This window comes from Anas acuta, chromosome 15 (genome assembly GCF_963932015.1).
Source record: "Anas acuta chromosome 15, bAnaAcu1.1, whole genome shotgun sequence".
Lineage (NCBI taxonomy): Eukaryota > Metazoa > Chordata > Aves > Anseriformes > Anatidae > Anas > Anas acuta.
This window is the reverse complement of record NC_088993.1, coordinates 14,087,390-14,110,668: the sequence shown is the minus strand read 5'-3', so window position 1 is coordinate 14,110,668 and position 23,279 is coordinate 14,087,390. Positions and strand designations below refer to the sequence as shown.

Genomic DNA, 23,279 nt, shown 5'->3' with positions numbered 1-23,279 from the left:
CTAAAGTAATAAAAACTCATTTTAGTGAGTAATCATCATCAGATTTTGGTAACTTGCAGTTCTATTATAACAAAGAGAAATTAAATTGAATAAGGCTGTCATAAAAATTATTTCCCTTTCCAAAATCTCACCAGCTGTTCCCCAAAGAAAAAAGGTTAGCAACAGTGCACCCCTGAAGCTAGTTCTGAAGCCAGTGTTTCAAGGTATTAATGATTTAGACTGATTATCAAGTTGATAAATTTCCTGATTATCCTACATTATTTTTACCAGAAAAATGAATGGGGGAAAAAAAAAAAAAAAAGTGAACTCCATTAGGTATGAGATAAAAGCATGAAGACAAAAAGAGATCTTTGAGTGATATGTACCTCCTTTTGTAGCTGTGCTGAGGACTGTTATTGGTGCATGGTATACACCGCACGGCACAATGAAGACTGGCACATGGGTGGGAATCTGAAAACCAGGCCTTACAAAGAACAGCCTTTAGTTTTGCCACCACCAACAACAACCTAGAGCTGGGTGATTATGGCATTCTGTTGGAAGATGAGGAAACTTAAACAGATCCATTATGAACTGAAGAAAGAATGGATCAAACGATAAGGGTTATAAATCCCATTGATTCTGTGTACTGACTTCACATTCAGCAAGCCTTAAAGTCCTTGTGCTGCTCTTTAAGTCACATTGCCTGCACTTAGGTTTCTGAGAAACAGTAACAACTGGCATTGGTGTAACATCCGCAATTAAACTAAAAAGTAATAGTTAGAAAAATGTCACAAATAAGGCATTCGGGAATATGAAAGGACATTTCACCGGCCACAGGCCAAGTGTCTCAGAAGAACACAACTGGAGGTACAGACACGCAAATGAAACGCACAACTGATATCCTGGATATCCTGATTTGTATCATCCACATTGGGTAAATATTTCCTAAATACAATGTTATTGTATTACCTAAATACAATGTTATAATACATTGTAATAATAGGTAATAATGTTATTACCTAAATACAATGTTATTGTATTACCTACAATGTTACGTATTACCTAAATACAATGTTATTGTATTTAGGTAATACATAAAAACAACTCAATTTTGTTGCCTATATGTATATATAATTTGCAATAGTCCGTATTGCATATTTCCATATAACCATTAAGAGAACCCTATCTGGAAATCACGATGCATTTCTGGTGCTTATCCCTGTGAACACCACACAGACGGTTGGTTGCTTCAAAAATTTCCCCCCAGTAGGAAGTGTTCCCAACTACTGAAAGCAAAGTGAATGATTTCATGGGTCAAAAACACAAATAGATTATTTGAAGGTACAACCCAAATTGGAATACACATAGGAATTTCAATACAAGTCTCAAATGAAGAAAAATGTAAACGTGGATTTTCATATTAAAGGCACTGTAGGCACACAACCACAAAGTCATGTATCGTTTAAAAGTTTTGGAGAATAATGTAGTCTGTAAGCATAGACTTTTTTTTTTTGAACTTGCAAGAACGAATTTTGATTTGTCTGAACATAAGCACCTCAATATAAAGCTAAGCTCAGATTAGAGACAGATTCAGTTTTAATTACTTTACTGGAACCAAGCCCCTTGCTAGCCTCTTTAAACGTCACTTTGTCCAGAGGGTACTACATTTATCATCCCTCTGGATTTGAATTAATATAAAGCATTCCACAGAGGGTTGGTTTGTTCTTTGCTTTGGCTTCTCCCTTCCAAAGGGTACCAGGCACATTTATTTTCAATTTTTGTTAAAGAAAAAAAAAAAAAAAGCAACAAAACACAACTATGATCAGTACTCCAAATCTCAATTCCCTAAAAACAAACAAAAAAAAAGAAAGTCAACAAAACCCTCCAAAACACCATCTGACTTGAAATCATAGGCAGTATTTTTATTGGGAAGAGATGTCTGATAGCTTTCTTTTTAATCTATCTTTACAAAGCTCTCTGAAGATCAAAAGAAGTCTTGCACAGATGTATTTTCATGCCAATGGCTAGGAGAAAGAATAGCCTTCAAGGAAACTGCTCACTGAATCCCTAAGTAATCAGGCAGCAGCACAGAGTATAAAAACCTTCAAAAAAGGTCAATGGATAAGGAAAAAAAAAATGTTTACTTTAAAATGTTGTGTTTGTTTCATTTTAACTCAACTACTCTGGAGTTAACTGCTAACTGGGTAATTTAACCATATTTGGCAGTAATTTCTTTAAAATAAAGAAATGTGTTGAAGAAAATAACTACTGAGAAGAAAACAAAGAAATATGCAAATCACCACACTATTTATCAAGATAAAATGCTTTTTGTTACCTACTTCTAGCACTACTGCTTAAACATGTTTAAAGAACAACAAAGAAATCCCTCAGGACATCAAATAACTGAGCAGATGATTAACTTTGTTATGCATTTAATATAAACAATTAATAAAAAATATACAGTGCTTCATAAGAGTCAATTAAAGTTATCTTTTTGTAGCGAAATAAGTATGTAACAAATGTATTCTAATCACATATTCAGTATAGGAATTTGAATCTTAGTCTTCGTTATCATTTGCCCCTAGGAGCCTCATTTGTTGTTTACCTACATCTTCGTCCAGGATTTCCACGTGAGCATTTCTGCAACACACTCATATCAGAGCTACACTAAGCAAGCCAACAGCAAGCGTCCTGCATTACTGGCCCGGTCACACGCAGTGATTCCGATTCATCCCGCTCTGCGTGTGCCATGGAACTGAACTGAGCATGGACAACTGCCAAAAATCTTGTTCTACAAACAGAAATGCCAAACAGAAGAAGGGAACATGTCCGTTCTAGCATAATACATGCTTCCTTGTACTGATTCCATGCCCTTCATATAGGGCCAGCAAATGCTATTGCCTTTATCTTTAAGTAACTTAAGAGCTTTCCCTTTACTACATATTACACGTTTACTCCTTAACTTAAATCATTTGCAAGTTTTCATTGTTTTTATATATTTCCACCCCCCCAAAATGTGTTCACACAATAATGCCTGTGATTTACTCTTCAGCTCTGGCATGAAGCAAGGTGACCTTAAATCCTCAGAGCTGCACAAGCACTGGGTATTAGCACTAGTCATACAAGCACTTCCAGCTTTTTTTTTTTTTTTTTTTTTTTTTTTCCTTTTCTGCTCCCTTTTCCTTTTCAGATGCATCATGAAAGGTCTTGCAACAAATTTGTCATTTTTCGAAGTGTGTGAAACAGTTTCGGAGTATGGCTTTTAGGACCTGGAACACTTTTTTTTTTATTATTTTTTTATTTTTTGCTTGCCTGAGTTTTGAAACAAGGACATGATAACAGTTTTTCGACTGCTGCAACGTGCTTTGTTGTGTTGTACCACTTTTTCAGGATAAAACAAGTTTGGGACAATGCAGGCAGGATGTGGAGAGGAAAAAAACAGCATAAAGATAAGTTCTACTTGTAGGTCTTATCAGAGAAAAAAAAAAAAACCTACGTACGATGATACAAAATGAATTGTAGAACTATTTATATCAGATTACTTTAATCATACATGCCCTCCTACGTTTCAAAATAGACCTGATATAAACATCATGCTTCACAGCATTAATGGCAAAATTAACCTAATTACTAAATAGCACTCAATCTCAACTATGATCTACCACGCACTAACTCTATAGCTGCTAGGAAGCCTGAAAATCAAGCTAATATTCAGTCAGTTTTAGGGAAATCTGAGTATTTAGTATCCAGTACCTCTCTTATAAAGTATTCCTTTTTTCCAAGATGAAAAAATGAGATAATTTTTATGGTTTTCAGTGGAATTTCACAGAATTTTCACCATGCATTAAAACACTGGGAGACCAGAAGAGCTTTCCCACTTGAGACATTCTTACCAAGAACGATCAGTGTTTTGTACAAACAGAACCTGTACCATATGCACGACTGACTTTGTTGTTCACTATTACATGCTAAGACCACCTCTGCAAGACAGTTTGCATCCTTGCTCATATGCTAGCGAAGTAAATGAGAAATTAAAACAGGTGTTTAATGAGCGTTGAGTTCAGCAAGGACATCACCGATACTTGTTACCTTCCAAATACCATCCCCTAGCTGTAGCTGTCTCAGGGCTTGTAGCACACGTGCTTTGTCAGACCAGATGCTGGGAGCTTCAGAGGTGTGCGACAGGCAACAAAATCACCTTAGGCTATCCTGAGGTTTGCAGAAACTGCTACAGCACCCAGCAGAATCATTGAGATTCTACCTTTATCATATACCCGATACAGGAGGGTGTTTCTTTTAGGGGGTTCAGGCAGTCTTGGCAGTAATCAAATGAGTATTGAAAAATCTGCAACTGTTCACTTTTAATAAAATCCAAACATATGCAAACTATTGCAGCAATGAAAAAAATAGGAGAGAAGTTTCTTGTCTCAGCAGAACAAACATCAGGCTGGAATTCTAATACCGAATGAAGCCTTGAAGAAAAAGATGTCACAGCCTTCAGCTAGGAGAGCAATCCTTCCTGGGCTGGGGGAAAGGACACGCCAGCAGCTTTCGATACCTTAGTTTAACATATGAATTCATAATCTCCTTCTGATTACAGATCTTATCATTCATCCTCCTTAGCATAATACAAGGACTCAAACTGCTCTCTCCCAGTGGGCTGAGCTAGGCTTCACCTCCAGTGCTTTGTACTTGTGACAGGTGTCAGGGCCGCTGTCAGTGGGATGAGAATTAGCTGTGCTGCCCTGACCACCCGTGTAACAGAGAAAGGAAATAACAAAAAATAAATTAAAAAATCCTTTGAGCACAAAAGAAACTGGCTGTCATGATCTTTAGCAGTCTAAAAGCTCTGAGTAAAGGAACTTGTGTTCACCATGAGGTTGTGTTTTAAAAATTGCTCCAACAAAGTAGAATATGTTAATCTGAGTTGCTGAAAATTCTAAGTAATATTTCTAAATGTTTGTATACAAATTTGACAGCTGAACAACTTCCCAGTTACTTCATTTGAAGTTTTAATCAAACAATATCTTAATATTTTAAGAGTTCAGTCATCTTGTCACATTAGCATGCATTTCAAAATGCGCATATGTAAAAATTATCCAACCCTTGGCTCATACACATCTCAGCTTGCTTGATTAAACTTCTCTTTGAAACTCATCCATCTTTTGCTCAATCTCCAGCGAGCATTCCTCCAGTACACTGGATGAGAACAGAGCAAGCTACCAGGAGTTCTAAGGAAAAAGAAGATACAAAGCAAAACAAAACCAAAACCCACCAAAATACTATGGGGGCAGGGGGAAGTGATGACACATACACAAGAAACTGCAACCCCCTAACCCCAAAATAGTTGAAACATGACTCAAATCTTGAAAGCCTGAAGAGTGTATAGCAGTTCTCAGGCTTGTGTGGGGAATACTTTATGGGATCCAAAACCAGGTAATAGAAAAGCACACACTAAGCAGCAATTTGCATGTCTTTCCTCATGGGAAGAACAGAAAAAAAGCCACTAGTCTAGTAACTATTTCAAGTATTTCTTGAGAATACTGAATTCAATAAGTAAAGTTTCAGTATTAATCTGTCATTGTGTTTCTGTCAATGAGTACACACTCAGACAAATATATATTTAATATTTATATTTAATATATTTATATTTATACAAAATTATCAAAGCATAAGATTTCACAAAGGAAAAAGCAAAAAAAAAAAAAAAAAAAAAAACAACCCAAGACAGTTGAATAAAATTAAGTTCCATAAATACATTTTCATAAGTTTGCTATGACAGGTCCCTAAATCTCCCTGGTTGTAACAGCCCCAAGTGAACTTGGAACCCTACAGCTCATTTAAAGTTAACATTCGTTAACTTTAAAATCCATAAAAAGCAAAAGCTGCAGAGAAACTACTACTGACATAAGAGCTTAGACCAAAGGTCTGGCTGCTCTCAGACTGTGTCTGAGTGACTAAAAGAAACTACTCCTTTCCGTGCACAGGTCCTGCAGATGTCTGCTCACCTGGCTGCATTACCAGCACTTCGGTTTTATCTCCAACAGCTCATTCACTTTGGCAGGTCTCAAGGATGAAGCAATTCCTTTTTCATCCATTTTTGTCATCTACAGCCAAGAACTTCACAAGTCACAACTGTCTCCATTGTCACATTTCTTCTTCATGCTTCATAAAGATACTTATTTAATAGTGCCTCAATGTAGTCTGCTAGATAACTTGTATATTTCTAGAATGCACACACATTGAAAAAAGGTGATGTTGGTTTTTGTTCTTTTTAATATAACAAATATTCTTGAGTCAATATTCTTGAGGCAAAGCCTTACACAAGGTCAACTGTATTAATGTTTAACTAAGCCTGTTATTTCTACTTTTATATCATCTTATGATCACAAGTACTAAGGGCCACTTGAGTTTAACTATGCATTCCCATGCACAGTCTAATTAATTCAGCATACAAACAAGTTCTCATTGGAACGAAATGATCTTTAAGGTCCCTTCCAACCCAAGCCATTCTCTGATTCCCTTTCGAGTAAAGCTGAATCCTGCCAGCCACACAAAGACCATATTTTTTCTACTCTTACTGTAGGTTATGAAGTACCTGTCTGTAGTGGGTTGACCCCAGGCAGCAGCTAAGCACCCACACAGCCACTCACTCACACACCCAACAGGATAGAAGAGAATAGGAGAGCAAAAACAAGAGAACTTTTAGGTCAAGATAAAGACAGTTTACTAAGCAAAGGAAATGGTGAAGGAGAACAAACAAGTGATGCAAAGGCATCTCACCACCTCCCACAAGCAGACTGATGCCCAGCCAGTCTCCAAGCAACAACTACCTCAGAACGCCAGGCAAAAACAACAACAAAAAAAAACTACACTAGTTTTGTTTCCTTTTTTTTTTTTTAAAAAAAAAAAAAAAAAAAAAAATACTCCAAGCATGTTTCTTGTGATGGGACAGTGCTTTCACCAATCCAGGCCAGCTCTTTCAGGTGCCTCCCCAGCTCCTGGCATAACACTGGGGAGGGCTGGGGGTGAATCAGTGAGGAAAAGGCAGCATTAATGCTATACAAGCACTGCTCAGCATCAGCCAAAACATTGGTGGGTTATCAACACTCTTTTAGTCACAAATTCCAAACACAGCACCATATGGGCTGCTACTGAAGAAAGTTTACTCCAAACCAGGCAGAACCAGTACGCCATCCAAAAGGATGGGGCTTGTTATTAATATATAGTACTAAAGATAAGAAAAAATGCATTTTAAATCCCCTTTCCATCTGCCTTCTCTATACAAATGCCAGTATATACTGTGAATTCCACTTGTCATAGCCAAATTCTTTAAGAATTTCTTAAAACTAACAAGTAAAATTCTTATTTTTAAGTAGCACCTTTGCCTTGAAGGCTAAAAATGCTTTAAAATTCAGGAACTCTTCTCTCTCAAGTTTTCCTCTTCCCACCAATGCAGATCACAAATATTAACTTATTTTTGTATCTAAAAGAATGTCAATGAAATTCTCTCATTTCCAGAGTAACCACAAATGTAACATTCATGCAAAAGCAATTTGTACACTACTGTACTGAGTTGGGTACACCGTATTTATGTTAAGCCATTAAAAAGCATCTACAGTATTCATTTCTGCAAGCATCCTGTCACCTACATACATGCCTACTCATTTCAAAGCTTCAAGCTTCTATATCCAGGAGAAACATAACTGGAGCATCCACCGTAAAATACTCATTTTCCACAGTTCTCATCTTTTTCGTGGTTGGGGGAAGAGAGAGGAACTAAAAATTCTATCAGCAATTTGAGAAAGAAACATTATATACTCTAGGTTATCTTGAGGAATTAAAATGTCCCTTGGTTATCATATTCCAAAGCAAAACCTATTAGGCTTATTCTGCATATATTATGAAAGTTTTAAATCCCATCTGACAAATTCAATTAAGCATATCCTTAGAAGATGGTTGTATAGGTAATGGAACACTCTTAAGGATGTTTAAAACTTCATTAAGGGATACAGGTAAACTGCATTAAGATTTATTCAACAAACTCATCAGTAAACCAATTCAAATACACTCCTTAACAGGAAGCATGCTAGTTGACTAAGCCATTACTTTCTGAAAAGCAAGGGGAAAATCTGAAAAGCAAAGGAAAATATGGAAACACCTAACTCTTACAGTTCCTTTAGGATTAACCTACACGTCTCTTAAGTGGCCTTATTCTGAAGCCACCTCAGGTCCTCCCCAGGAGGCCCCACCACAAGTGCAAGGAACATCCCTTATACTTTCACACCCTCAGGTCCTCACGTGCCCAGGGCCTCTACGTCATTCACAAACACAGCTATACAAGCTATCACACACTCTTCTCTGATTGTTTTAAAACCCCATAATTACATGTCATTGAATGCATAATTTAAATCATTTCATATGTATATAATGGTTCTGGAAAAGCCTTGAAAATAGTCACATTAAAATAATTACAATTACAACCAAAAATTACCTTTATCTTGTGCACAGAAGTAGTCAACCAAACTACCTTAACCCATAAAGCTAAATAGAACACTATTTTATCAAAGGTAGCTGGCTCAGATTCATAATGAAGTACTCTATTCATTTAAATATGGTTATCAGTACATGTTAAAATTTTATGAATACATTTTACTAGCATCCAGTTTAGGACACTTTCCACTTAATAAAGAAATTTCATTAGAGATTTTAAATTGGAAGTACTATTCAGGTAATATCATTTCTTTCTTTTCCTTTACCCACTCACTATGGAAGAACGTCTTTTAGCAGTGTATAAGGCAACAATAATTCTTTTTACATGCTCTCAGAAGTCCCATATTTTTCGTTTGTGGTTAAATGGAACCGAACAAATATACTATAGACAACTGATGAAAAATGAAGTGAATGATTAAATTCGTAACCATTTTTTATTGTCTGCAAAATTAATACAAAATATTAGCAAGAGAACATACTAAAACACTTTACTAAGCTGATTTAGCAGCCAATCAGAGGAAAAATCTATTCTTTATAAAGTACAATAGTTACTTTGCATATTCTGAAGTCAAATTCTCAGGAAGAATTTCAGTATATACATCCATAGTGTTTCAAAATACATCTTTCCTTTATTAACTAATTTCAACCACCCTGCCAAGTAGAAGAACATCCTCTTCAAATTAAAAAAGTCCATTTGGAAGAGAACAGTCTTGCTACTTGCATAAAGTTGTTCTCTCAGCAGAACAGCATTATTGCTGTACACAAAACCTGTAGTTTGATTTTTACTTTACATGAGGTATTGATTACAAAACCTGCGAGGCTGGCAACAGTATCTGCCAGGAAGATTCTGCCAGACCAGTATCTTGGCCTTCATGTAAAAAGATTTAGTTTTGTCCAAAATAGTTATTGTAATTACTGAAATTCGTTTTTTTACAAACTTCATGAACATGCATGGGTGTATATGAAAAATCAAATTTTTCAATCAAACTACACTTTCTCTGTCTATTCGAGAAGACTTCTGAGTTCTAATGACTCTACCTCTGAAAGTTTTTAATATTTTACTTTCTAAAGAAATTTAGTTGGTGATTTAGCTACTTTTTCCCATTTTTGGAAAGCTTACTTAGAGAAATCTTTTGCCCCCCAAAATTCAAACACAATATATGGATTATCTCTAATTTTATGCAAGAAAAATAACCTTTGTTTAATGCAAGTGTAGTATAAATTCTTTAATCTCCCCAACAAATTAATTTTAAACCATTTCACTCAAATAACTTCACATGAAAGTGAAATAATTATATTAGCAAGTGTGGCTGTTGTCCTAAAGTTTGAAGCAAGAAGACAGTTTTCTTATATCAGAAGTTTTACAAATGATTGCTTAAAAAAGAAAAGAACATTGCTAGCATTGAAGCATCCTTTTCTTAAAAGCTAAAATGAAGACAAGTTCTTCATTTAGCTTTGAAACCATCACACTGATGAACTTATCAGAAAGTGAACTTCAGGACTTTTCAGAGTGGACATAATTGCCCTCTTCAACTACTTAATAGCATTTACCTTAAAAAAGATTTTAGATTTTTAGATCATGCCAGAAGCACTAGCTGCAATAGTCACAAAATTCCTGAAAAAAAACGAGATCTGCTGACACAGGGAAATTAGCTGCATTGACTTCTCCATCATAAAGCTATGCCTTAACCTTTTGAACAGTCACTTCCATAACAGCAGTTAAATTTATGCTTCAAAATTTATTTACCTAATACATATGAAATGCACAAAGTTTGTTTGTTGGTTTTTTTTTTTTTTTGCACTTTCAGCAGCAACAAAGGTTAAAAAAATTTGATCTTCAATGGGATTGTTAGTAAACATAGCTTTCTCTTAAACTGCAAAAGGTTCTTCAGCTCTCATCCAAAAATGTATTTGCCAATTATCTTTGTGAAAAGCAGAAAAAAAACTAACTATTCAATTTCACTAATGTTACATGTATTTTTCCTACTAAAGGAAATAAGAGCAAGCAGCAGTGGAAGACTAATCACATTCAAGACTCAGATGTGATTTTGTCCACATCGTTTGGCTCCATTCCATGGGCAGAAGTGGAACTCATTAATAATATGGAAAGTAGAAGGTCCCTTGAAAAACTACTGGATAGAGTTAATTACTGGAAATGGAAAATGTCTGGTTATTTATTGATTATGCTATTGTATTTAAGAATATCCTTACATATAAAGTACCAGTTTGGGAAAGTGATATTGATTTTTAGCTTGATAATTACAACCAGAACAGTCCCTTTCTAATAGAAAGCTCTATTCAAAACAATATTTGCCACAAAGTTTTGTGCCATGCAGTACAATCAATTACCACCCACAATCTCTTTAAGTCACAAAACATTAACGTGGACATTTTAACAAGTTCGGTGGTTTGTGGGGTTTTTTTGTTTGCTTGTTTCCAATTCCGTGAGGGATTTTTTTTTTTAATTTGATCTAATGACTAAAAGCCTGAATGACAGCTGCAAGAATGTAGAAACTACCAAAATACAAATCAAATTCCTCATCGTGGCAGACCATAGTTACATATTCCAAGTGTCACACCCATTGTCCACAAATAGCCATCTTCAAAAAACATGAGACATGCCACACAGGCTTCCAAATTCCTTTGAGATTAGGAAGTACAATTAATGTTAAACATTTGGTGTTTTTTCATTTACAGTGATCCCTGTGAAGATCAGGAACACAAGAAGTTGGAGGGTAATTAAATTTTGGTCTGGATACTCAATTTTTGCATCGTTTTGTTGAAATAGCATGGTAACTGCACTGTGTGGCTTTCTAAAGACTGTGGGTTGCATAGAATCCCCTAGGTATGTCAGGAGAAGGCTTGTATTTAGAGGTCTATTTTTGGAAAAACTAGTTAGACTTCAGAATACTTTTAAAATTGACTCACATTTAAACTTGCCTTTAATGAGAAACAAATTATATAGTCATCTTTGTATACAAGAACAGAAGTCCAGATATAAACACATGTAGTTTTTATAGATATTCATTCCTATTACAAAGTACTCTTTCTGTAAGACCAGTTGGTGATCTAATTAGAATGCACTAAAAAAGAATGATTGATAACTCAACTAAACCCTACCTTTTCCTGATCATAATTTGCTTTATGATTACCTGTAATTAGAGATGGCTTTCAGTCAATTTAAATAAATCTACAGTCACTTAATGAAAAACAGCCTGAAAACATTTCTCAGTCTCTGTTTCTCAGCAAGGAGGGTCAGCAGGCCATTAGAATACTACATCTGAATGGTTACAAAATATTACTCAAGATAAGAAATAATATTTGAGTTCTACCCAATATATCAACAGTAAAATGGAAATATACCCACTATATTAATTCTCATTCAAAAGTGAAAATAAATTTAAAATAATGTATTCTAAGATAAGCTTTTCCAGCCTAGGACAGCTCCACAGGTCCAAATAATCATTCCCCAGATGCTATCTGCCAGAGTTTAGGTGAGGTCAGTAACCATCAATCTTTTTGGCAATAAAACCTAACAAGCTTTTTTGTTCAGGAATAAACGTCTGGACTAAGTACTAATACTCTTTATACAACATAATTGAAGTACAACATCTTGTGAAAACAGTAATCTATCACACTTGCTCAAAAAATAGATAAACGCATTGTCTTAAACTAAAACTTTGTTTCAGGAATCCTTTATTAAAAAAAATTGTCAGAGGACTGGTGTCTCTTTTCACTTCTGAAATTTACTCCTCTGACAGGGAAGTATAATTCTGAAGAACCGAAGAAAGCAACAATAGCCTAAAGAGCATTTGTGCCATGCTGGTTTCTTCCACTATATTAGGGAAAATCATTTTTGAACCTACAAGCTATAGTCAAACTTTCAGCTGAAAATTACTTCAAGCAAAGAACCAAAACATTGTCACTTTTTAAAAGCCTATTCTATACAATATTAAAATGGAAACTTTAAATCTTTTTAAAAAAAGGCAGTATCATGAAGTCTGTCACTTGCTGTCACCATAGGAGTAATTTCAACTTTTATCAGAATAATGTTGGTACTCTGAGCTCTACCTGCAGGAGAAATAAATATAATTTGTGACAGAAACTAATATTTCTAAGTCTAAACCACTTTTCCAAGGTACTTGCATGAAGCAGTATCAGTATGTTTTACTTGATACTTCATTTGCCAAAGATCAAATTAGAACGACATATGAAGTTTCCCTCATCTTTTAAATTTGCTTAGTGTATCACCTGTTTCCCTGATTTATGTAGTAAGACGAAAGGCTGCTGGTGGCTATAGAGATGTCTTTATCTGCTGTTAAGAAAATCTCTCAGCAATAATGTTCAAAATATTTGACATGCTTCACAAATGAGCATTTACAGATAGAAAGAGAAAACTACCAAAATACAAATTCAAAATGCTCACTGAATTTTCGTAGATTTTGCAGAAAGATTTTGTAGAGGAGTGGCACTCAAGTATCCCCCTCCGCTTTATTTCATAAATGCTAATGAGAGTCTTTCAAGAGAAAGAACTTTTTTTTGCACACCTTTTTACACTACCAACAGAACCACAGGCTACTTGGAGAAGCCTTTACCATTCCAAGGTTCTTTTAAGTTCTAAAGATTCACAGTAATTTAAAGAATAACATTGCATCTGACAAATTTTCCAACTTGACTTACTATTTAAATCACACAAAGTTAAAATGAAAATAAAACCTTAATACAAGGCTATGCTGGTGTTAAACGCTTCGTTACTTAAAAGCAAACTAGCATTTGTAGCTTGTACTTACTTCATTGTTGACAAGAACTGAGCCAGAATTTTCAAGCATTTGTTCCCAAATTCAAGCAACTACATCCAAATATACCTCTAGTCTTCCAAATAGTTATGCAAGTATTTTGATTATTTGAAAGTGATCATCTTGAAGCATGTACATAAGCTGAAGAGATGCCAAAGCAATGATGTCTGTGATTTCAGATTGGCACTGCAGTCAAGGTGAATTTTCACTGTACAGCATCTTTAAAAAAAAATCCCATCCCTTACACGGGCAACTGTATTTTTTTTTCAGTGTTAAATTTAGACATGCTTATTTATATGCACATTATCATTTATCTCCACAATGTTTGCTTCTAAGATGCTGCACAGTCAAAATTTAAGACATCCTACTCCTGGTTATATCTTTCTTTGAACAGCACAGCATTTTAGAGAAAAAAAAAAGAATTCTGTATTTTGTGTTTCTACGTGTTCATAAATTATTCCAGAAAGGATGACAGTGTCCCTTTAAGATGCTAGATTAGGTCATGTTCTCATTTCAATTTTTTTTTCTCTGGTGTTGACATTTTCTTCCTCTTTAGCTGAACATAAGTAAGATGGCTATTGAATTTCTCGTTGAATCAGCACAATTAAAGACAAAAACATATGGATTCTTATCACAACCTCAGGTACAAGCCAAAAGGCAGAACACCTCTCCCACGGGTATTGCTGCTGGCGGGTGCTGGAATGACTTCTCTGACTCGTTCCTGTGCAGTAACAAGGAATCTTCACAAGATCATGAAATGCTCTGGTATTAGAGAAACATCTCCAACTAAGCTCAGAGGTTACTATTCACAACAGACTTCTATTTTTCCAGATCGATGGATCCACTTTAGAACAGGACCAAACCAGCGACCATATCAATTACATGCAGCAGCAGGACAGAACATTAAAATGACTCCAGCAGGCATCTCAGTATGCATAGACATTTACCCCCTTGTTCCTCCTGTGTTCTGAGCTGAACATGAGCCAGTTCACAACGAGGTTCAGGTGTGCAGACATTCAGCAGGCCTCATCAGCTCAGGTACAGTCACTCCTACACTAAGACACTCGTTTGCTTTACTACCATGATCCACACAAATTCCTGACCCAGAGTATAAGGACAAGAACCTATTCTCCTAGGCATGTGGTCACACACTTAATATTAACAAAATATGTGTCTTGCTTCCAAAGGTTAAATGAAGGTGATTATTTTGGTATTGTTTATTCTTGCTTTGGGAGAGCCAATTCCTTCTCCATCCACCTGCTAGTTCCACATTAAATAGTTTATTTTAGGCAGGGGCACATGTGTTTTATTTTGTATTAGGAGCTACAAAACTCATATAGAAAAGTCATCTCCAAACCTATAATCAGTTACGAATATTTAAGCATAATTCCAGAGAACCTGATAACTTGACTAAATGAGTTAATTCTTGCTGTTCCTTATCTTGGATTTAACCATAAAAGAACATATTATTATGACAAGAACAGCTCTCACACCTTGAAGCTTCTACAATTCTCTCTTTGAATTGCTACCATTCTTTAATATGTCCTATCACACACACCTGAGGCAATATAGTATTAAACTACAATTTAAAAAGTTTGAGTTTGCATCTGCATGGTACTTAAAATCTGCACCAGCATGAACCTTTTATTGAAAAAATCACAACCTGAGTGGGATACAACCCATCAGCTTGTGCCATTTTATCAAGCATCTGTATTTTGGTCATACTAAGGATAGACAGTATTTATTCTAGAAACCTGAAGAGAAAAAATTGGCACAGAAGCCTGGCTAAAAACGGAGGTAACAGAGGTGCTATGTTCCTCTTCTTTCAACTCCCCTTTCAATCCAATTAAAAAAATAATAAAAAAAAAACTATCCAGTTTTCCATATTAAAATGTTAGTTCAGCTGTTACTCTACCAATGTTTGGCTCACACATCACAAGTCAGATATACTTTACCAGCTGCATCCATGGTTTTCACAGTAAGTTTGGAGAGTTTTAGGAAACAGACTCAGCTGGTAGATAGAACTTAGTCTTGCTATTTGAATGCATCACTGTACACTGTAATCTGTCTGTTTTCCAATGCATTAGATTAACATTTATCTCTTTAAGCACACAGCTTATCTGTCAAAAAAATCCTCTACAGTGTCTGGAGCTATGTCTCCAAACAGAGTGTCCTAGTTCTGCACAGACTTATTTAGTGTCCCAATTTTGTTCACTTTGATAAAGATGAAAACTATTCAGTTCTGACAAGTTGATTAACAACAATCAGCATTATTTTCAGAAAACCAGATCAGCTATTCCCAGACAAAAAAAGTGAAACTATTCACATCTATTTTTGACAAGGTAGAAACGTACATCAATTCTATGAATGACAGCGATAGTCAGAGCAGAATTAAAGTACGATTGCTTGTATGAGAATTACACCTGCTAGCAAGTATTTTCATGCCCCAAATTCATGACTTGACCCCAAAATTACAGTTTGAAAGATGAAGTATTTTCTACAGATTCTAAAGCTTTCATTTCAAAAATAAATCTTTGTAGCCTTGTAAGCACAAAAATAACCTCCACAAAGTAAGTCGAAGTTGTTTTGATATATTAACACGAGCCAAAAATGTACATTTGTATTTGCCTTTCCTATTTCTATTCTTTTCTGCCTTAATAATGTATACCACAACTCACACAATCTCAGGAACTTGGCCTATTCTCATTTACATACCTATGTTTGCTGTTATTGCTGCATCATGAATTATTAGGGCAATTTTGACTTCTACATTCCCATACTACTCCACTGTTTTTTCAGCTAATCCATGAACAAGATTCAATAGATGTGCTGCTTCACAATATATCTGTTTCAGAAGGGTATAATTCTGCACTCTCAACTGTTTTCCTATCTTGCTGATGACTATGAAGTTTTTCCATCCAAAATCAGATCTTAAAGATCAAATCAAATTGTATCTGAACTTCTAGACTTGTTATAAACATAATCCTCTGCCCACAGACATACGGTTATGGTATCAGGATATTTCTGAACACTGAGATTATGAAATATTTATTAGGTATTATATCACTTCCAGGAATGTGCAGCATACTTTTTTTTTTTAATTTATTTTTTAAATAAAATTGTATTTGGGTTGAAATTTGGGCTAATGAAATCTTATTTACCACTTTGTTCTTGGCTCTAGGTTGAAAAACCAAATGATTCTGTAACAGAAAAATATCTTGAGGTAGCTTCATGTAGCTTGGAGGAGGAGATGAAAAGAGGTCCTAACTTCCTAGACCCGATGGTTTAATCATGTTCTGCTGTACCACGAACAACTGCGTCAATCTTGACTATCATCATTACATCCACGGAGTTCTTCTGTGAACAGCATACTAAAAATTTTTGTATCGATCACAGTAACTTCTTGTTCAGTAATTTGGAAGTAAATCTCAGAAGCGTTATACCTCTGATATACATCTCAGATGTACTGTCTCAAATGGTGATCCTGTAGGGATAATTTTTCTTCTAAAATGGGGAATTTAGTAAGGGATTAAGTACACTAATAACAAAAAATATTTGAATTCAAAATTTTCAACTTTGTTCCTCTTTTACTCAGCAGGCAATAACATTCTTCTTCAGAAGCCACAGTGTTTGCTACCACATGCATACATTTGCAGTGGATTAACATGGTGAACATTCAAAAACTTCTGTGAAGTGCTAGAGAGGGATTAGACATGATAACCATTATAAGTGACTCAATATGTTCAAAATCAAAGGCCTTAAATTTTGCGAATAAACAACATAAGCTTACTAATAAGCTAAAAAGTTTCCTTCAGCACACAGAGGTACATTTCTGTAACTAAGGCTAAAGAAAGAGGCTAGAGGCAGTACAGTATTTTTATATTCTTCCTCAGGCAGTGGTGGTTGTTTCCTCAGGAGCGGATTGTACAGCACACTTCTGAGGCAGGAAAGGCGTGAACCGGACTGGGGACACAACAAGAAAGGTGACCGACAGAAATCATTCAGCAGTTCACGATGCTGCTGTACACAGCCATCATTGACAACTGAGAGCCACCCGTTCCTAAACAGCAGGCTGTAAGCTGCAGAAAGCCTTGCTGACAAACACCTGGTATTCCGACTGCCCCTCAAGCCCCTGTTTGTATTCAGAACACTCAGCACATGCCACAACAGTAATTTAAAGCAATATTACTCAGCTGATCTTTTAGATTATTATGATTAAATATAAATAGGTCAGTTCTACTCTACTTCTTCTCTGATAGGAATTTTAGAAGCCAATTTTTATTTGATTATGTATAAAAGTCACATCTTCAAATATCAAGAGACTTTCTGAATATCAGTGCCATAAACAGCACTGAAGAATTCCAAGATAAAAACCAAAACGCTAGTCTGTGAATTTGTTGCTGAAAACCTGGAATCATGTGCAATGCTAACCCACAACAGAAAGTAGATAGCTTATATCTCTCTCCCAATGTTAATAAGTCACCAAATAATACAGCCTTCTGGGTAAATCTTGAATATAATTCTAAGCTAGCCTAAATGGGTGCAAATGGAAGTGATACAGCGCTGGTACTGTGAGATTGTAGGGAAGTTACAACACCAAGGCGAACACAAGGTGCACCACACCTGGCATTAACCAGGGCAGCACATTGTCATGTTGATCAACCGTAACTCAGTTATGGCACTGACTGTGTTACCTTAGACTTTGAGAACAAAGCTTAGTTATCAATTCACTTAAGAGTTCCTACTAACTTTCTGAAAGCCACATCCCCCAAAACATTTGAACACCACTAACCGCTAAATTTTAAAGTAGTCATCACAATAACATCTGCCAATAGTCAGGTTTTAGACATTCTATGAAAGCAACCATTGAAAAAAACAAAACAAAACAAAAAAGAACACCACACACACACAATAAAAAACAGAAAATACAATATAGATAATCCTGTATATAGGAGTTGCCCACACACAAAAACAAATTCATTTCTAAATTAAATCACTGTAATATAAAACAAGATATAAAACCTCAAATGGTATTCAGAGTATTTTCTCTAAAGGCAAAAGTTTTTCACTAAAAGCAGAAAGGTTTTCCTTATAAACAAATACAAAATTACTTGATAAACGCTAACATGAAAGTAAAAGCATGCTGATTTAAACCATTGCAGGTTCAATGATGCCAAAACCATGCCATAGTCTTGAGGCATGAAAACTGATTATTATTTCAAACAAACATACACTGTCAGGTCCTACCAATAACAAATTTAATAACCTTCAAAACAAGTATCTTATGTGAGGTAAGACTAGTTGCATTAACTGCAACAAAGTTAGTCAAGGAAAGGAAGCACACCACCGTTCTTTTGACTACCTTCCAGCCTATGCTGACGACATTAAACAAGCATTATTTTAAAATAAATGCAAGTTCTACAAAGGACTTTTTTTGTTTTGCCTGTAATAATCTCTCACCTAAACTTGTACAATTGCGTAAACAATAGTGCATTAGTAACTCATTAGATGTGAATTTAAACTCAGTTTTCATTTCCTTGCAAAAATGGAAGTGAAATTTCTTGCCAGTTGAACTGTTTTCTTTATATATTTCCAACACTGAAAATTCACAGAACTATGGAAAATACAGTTTAAACAAAGAAGAAATGGGATTTCTGTGTTTCTAGTTTTAAGCATCTCACCTGTGCCATTGGAATTTTCCTCTTACCCTAGGCTTTAGGAAAAAAAGGAAAGGAATTTTTTCTATCTGTCTAGATACATTTTCTTACTAGAAATCAAAGAAATACATCTGATCTCAGTATGGCATCTGTTAAAGTTCCAGCAAAAACATGGATCTAAAAAGAAAAAAAGTTGAGTAAGTTACTGTCATTACTTTTCTCAGTCATCTTACACCCCAGAATTCATTGTAATTTATGAACAACCAATTGCAAAACCAATTTCCACAAACAAAATGGAAATATTAAAAGCATCATGGAAATAGGACTGAAGTGGAAAAAAGTTACAGGTCTGATACATTTATCTTTCAAATTTGCAAGAAAGCAAGTAACACTGAAACATTAAGGAATGTTGGCTGGAATTCAAAGTGAGGCAGAGATTGCAAACTGCCAGGAGCATTTGTGGCAAAAGCAAACCAAGACTTGAGAAGGGAGTTTCTTTCTACAAAAGAGACAAAAACTTCATCAGAGAAGAGATGAGTATTGCACACTGCTTGGAAGGCAGGAAGGTATTAGGCAACTTCCTTTTTCAATTTTTATTCTGTTAAGTAGAGTCTCAAACAAGCATTCTTTGTGTAAATGAAGTGACAATGAGTTATAGCACTGCCAGACCATCTGCCAGTATGCCTTTTATCTGAACTTAACCATCTCCTCTGCTATGGTCTAACCCAAACACAAATTTCCTGAAGTATCCCATTTTCCAGAAAGAAAGAGGATATGAAGAGAGGAGTATGAAAGATGCTTTGAGAAAAAACAAACAAACAAACAAACAAGCTTAAAACCATAGAGAGGAGATTAGAAGCATCCTATTTTTAAGAAATGGATGCATTATCTCTGGAATATAACCAGAAAAAAAAAAAAAAAGAAAAAAAAAAGAAGTAGCAATGGCATGTGGAACACCTGGCTCTGCAAAAAATAAACATATGCTTTAACAGAACATCTTGTAGTGGTTAGAGAAAAAGGATCAAAGATCATACATCAGCACTGTCAGTTTCCTCAGGATGATGTTTTTTTACTGGGTATGTGGCATGTCTGAAGTACCCCAAGAACTAAGCTTCCCAAGGAGGCTACAGACAGCTGTTTCATTTGCCTGGAAAAGGAGGGTGTTTGATCCATATGACAGCACAGAGCTTAAGTAATTTCATCTTTTCATGAGATTGTTAGAGACCATAAAAAATACATCAGTCCACGAGGACAACAGCAACTGTCAGGGGATTTTCTGCTGTTGTTTTTTAAACGTTTTGGCATATTAAACAGAACTGGTCAGGTTCTCTGGTCCCAGGGGTATCCAGCAAACTGGAACATTGGCGTGGGACCCAGTAAGAGTCTTCTGGCCAGCACACAGGCTCAGCCACAAGTTACAGCATTCTGGAGACGGTGCTGAAGCAGCTGTCAGATGCAGCACGCTAGACTTCAAAAACATTGTTTTTCACTTTACACATGATTTTCCTTAGCTGCCACACACAGCCTGCATGAAAGCTGCCAGGATGCAGGTGGTATTTACACCAACAAGTTTTTATACTGATTCTGAGATTTTAGGCAGCTACACAACTCAGAGCAATCAATAAGAGTCCTCCTATCATTATTTCAAGCTTCCTTTATTTTGAAGAGAAATGAACCATTTCAGGTTGTTGCTATTTATTCCCATCTAGGCTCTAATTCAATGCTTTAAGCAGCAAATCATGCAACCATAATGAAATTCAATGGAAAGTTAAATAGAAAAAAAAAAAGTTAACTTCCATGACCAAGTTCTAACACCCCTCTAAACAGAATCTGAGGACAAAGAATTACCTTACATTTTTCCTTAACAAGTACTACAAGTGCACAGACCACTTGAGATCAATTCATAATTATATAGAAAACTGATTTTCTAGAGATTTCTATAGTATGCCTGTTTATCTGCACTTGACTATCACCTTCATTTATCTCACAAGTCAGCCATCATTACCTTTCTGACACTTTCATAGCAGAAAAAAAAAAAATCAGTCATCCCCTGTCTTAAATTTTTTATCTATGTAACAGTTCCTGTGCCCAACAAGGTATGTTCAGCTGCATGACATTTTGGTTTAACAGCTGGGAGAAGCAAGGCTGGCAGGCTGCAGGGGAGAAGCCTACACCCAAGCACGGTGACACACCACACAAGCCGAAATTTGCGTGTGCTTGAGAATACTCCAGGGAATCTAATTACTTGGTAGAATTCACTAGCATTATATACAGGAATACTTGGAAATGCCCGTATTTCATGCTCTTAGTCATAATGGCAACCTCTAACATGATTTCTAGAACAACCTACATGACATTTTCATCGTTCCTGGCAATGCTTTTCCAATACGGTGAGTAAGCCATCCAACCAACCAAAAATTCACCTAAAATACACTGTGCAACACTAAGTGTGAGCTTCCTATATAAAAGTAAACCGTGCTAGCACATAGTCAGTGAAAACTGAAAGTTATCATACCTTTCTCTATTAATCCTGCTGGTAATGTGCATCGTACTAGCAGAATGGTGCAGAAGACTAGAGATTGAGAGTCCAACTGGAGACATAAAACTGAGAATCCAGAGTTGATTTTCACTTCCATCATTAATCTCTAATTCTAGTCAAAACACTCCCCCCCCCCCCATCAGTTTATTACTTTCACAGTCCACTGAAGGTTAGCTCACGCTTATAAACAAAAAGGGATTTACCTGTGATTGCTAAGTAATAGAATTACCCATGTCTTCCTTCTGAACAGAGACAGGAATTATTTTAAGCAATAATTTTCTTTTACAGCATGGTTGTTCGGATTATGGTGTGATGGCCCAGTAACAATGAGAAAAACAATTCATTTATTTTAAACTGGCTTTACCATTTATATTAATATTAAGTGGGACCTTGGGGTCCAACCTAGTTTTCTTCCTTAAAGAAAAATAAGTAATATTTTAGAGGAAAAAAGTTTTTAGGTTTTCTTGTAGGCTCAAAACAAACATAAGACCCAAATCAAAAAAAACAATCATTGCTGTAACACACAGCAATAATGATTCTCAAACGATGAGTTTTCCTAAGATATTTTCACAGGCATATTGCTTTTTTCAACTTGAGCAGGATATCATTTTTAAGTGAAATTCAACCCATGTCCTCAGAAGCATTTGCAGTAGACTACCATTAACATTAATGCACAGTTCTGTGTAATGATGGCATAAAAGTAGCTCTCCATCCGCTTCATCAGTAATCTTGGCATCCATAACCCTAAATCTGTGCCAAACATAATTTGCATGGAGAACCTTCTGCTAGTTTCAGGTAAAAAAATCAGATGAAGCCGCATTGCAAAAAAGTCAGCCAGAACTGTAGTTCTTCCACATGTTTGGAAAAAAAAGTTTCTGTTTTCTGGCACCGAACAACACACTTACTAATTTAGCACAGATCTAAAAATAAAAAAATAAAATAAAATAAAATAAAAAAATAAAAAAAAGAATGGTGGAGTGGGGTGGGAGTGCTAAATGCCTTCCAGGCTTTAGGATCTTATCAACTTATTTGAAGAGTTCATTAGTGAATATAAAACCAAGTGGAAAAACATAAAAGAAAACCACTATTTTTACCAAATGACCTCAGTCTAGTTTCTCCAATTAGGATTATAAAACAACAGTACATGAGTAAGAAAACAAAGTGTTTAGTATAGTTAATCTTGACAAGTTCTTCTAGAAACTCACCTTTCTCATTGCAATTGCTTTTAAGCCAAAGGAATGGCATGAACTTCTTCATAGGAGATGAAGAAAAGATATTGTAACATTAACTGTAAAGGTACTCCAACCTTACACATTCTCATCCCACATAATTAGTAGTGTAAAAGATAAAATGTACTCTCAAATCAAGTAGACCTATAATTTTAAACAAGCCTAAGCCAGTACAAGATAGATACCGGGTTGTCAAGACTTGTAATAAAACTGAAATGCACTAAAATAGCGAACAGTTCCTGTGTTCTTCTAGGAACAAAGGATTTAAGCTGCATCCAAAAAATGCCTTAACAGGAACTAATGAGATCCAAATTAAAACCTGAGAAGATCACAAAGGTATTGAAACCATCTGCACTGTGATGCCCTTTAGCACCCCCATCCTGGCAACTCAAGCAAAAAAAGTTAATACTGGCCTAGCTAGCCACTTTTAGTTCTTTTTGATTAAAATTAAGTTCAGAAAGTCATCTCAATGTACCTCCTCAGAGTTAAAAAGTCACAGACTTCATACAGAAACAATTTATAAAAAATACTACTATGAGTATCACTTAAAACTTCAAATTGAATAAAGACATTTTTTCCATTACTG

The 23,279-nt window shown here is 35.5% G+C and overlaps 1 protein-coding gene across 1 annotated transcript in view; it reads right to left on the bottom strand.

The window, feature by feature from the left end:
* The window catches only part of SDK1 (sidekick cell adhesion molecule 1), a 392,668-nt gene that overhangs the window by 321,294 nt on the left and 48,095 nt on the right, over window positions 1-23,279 (bottom strand). The window lies entirely within an intron of this gene.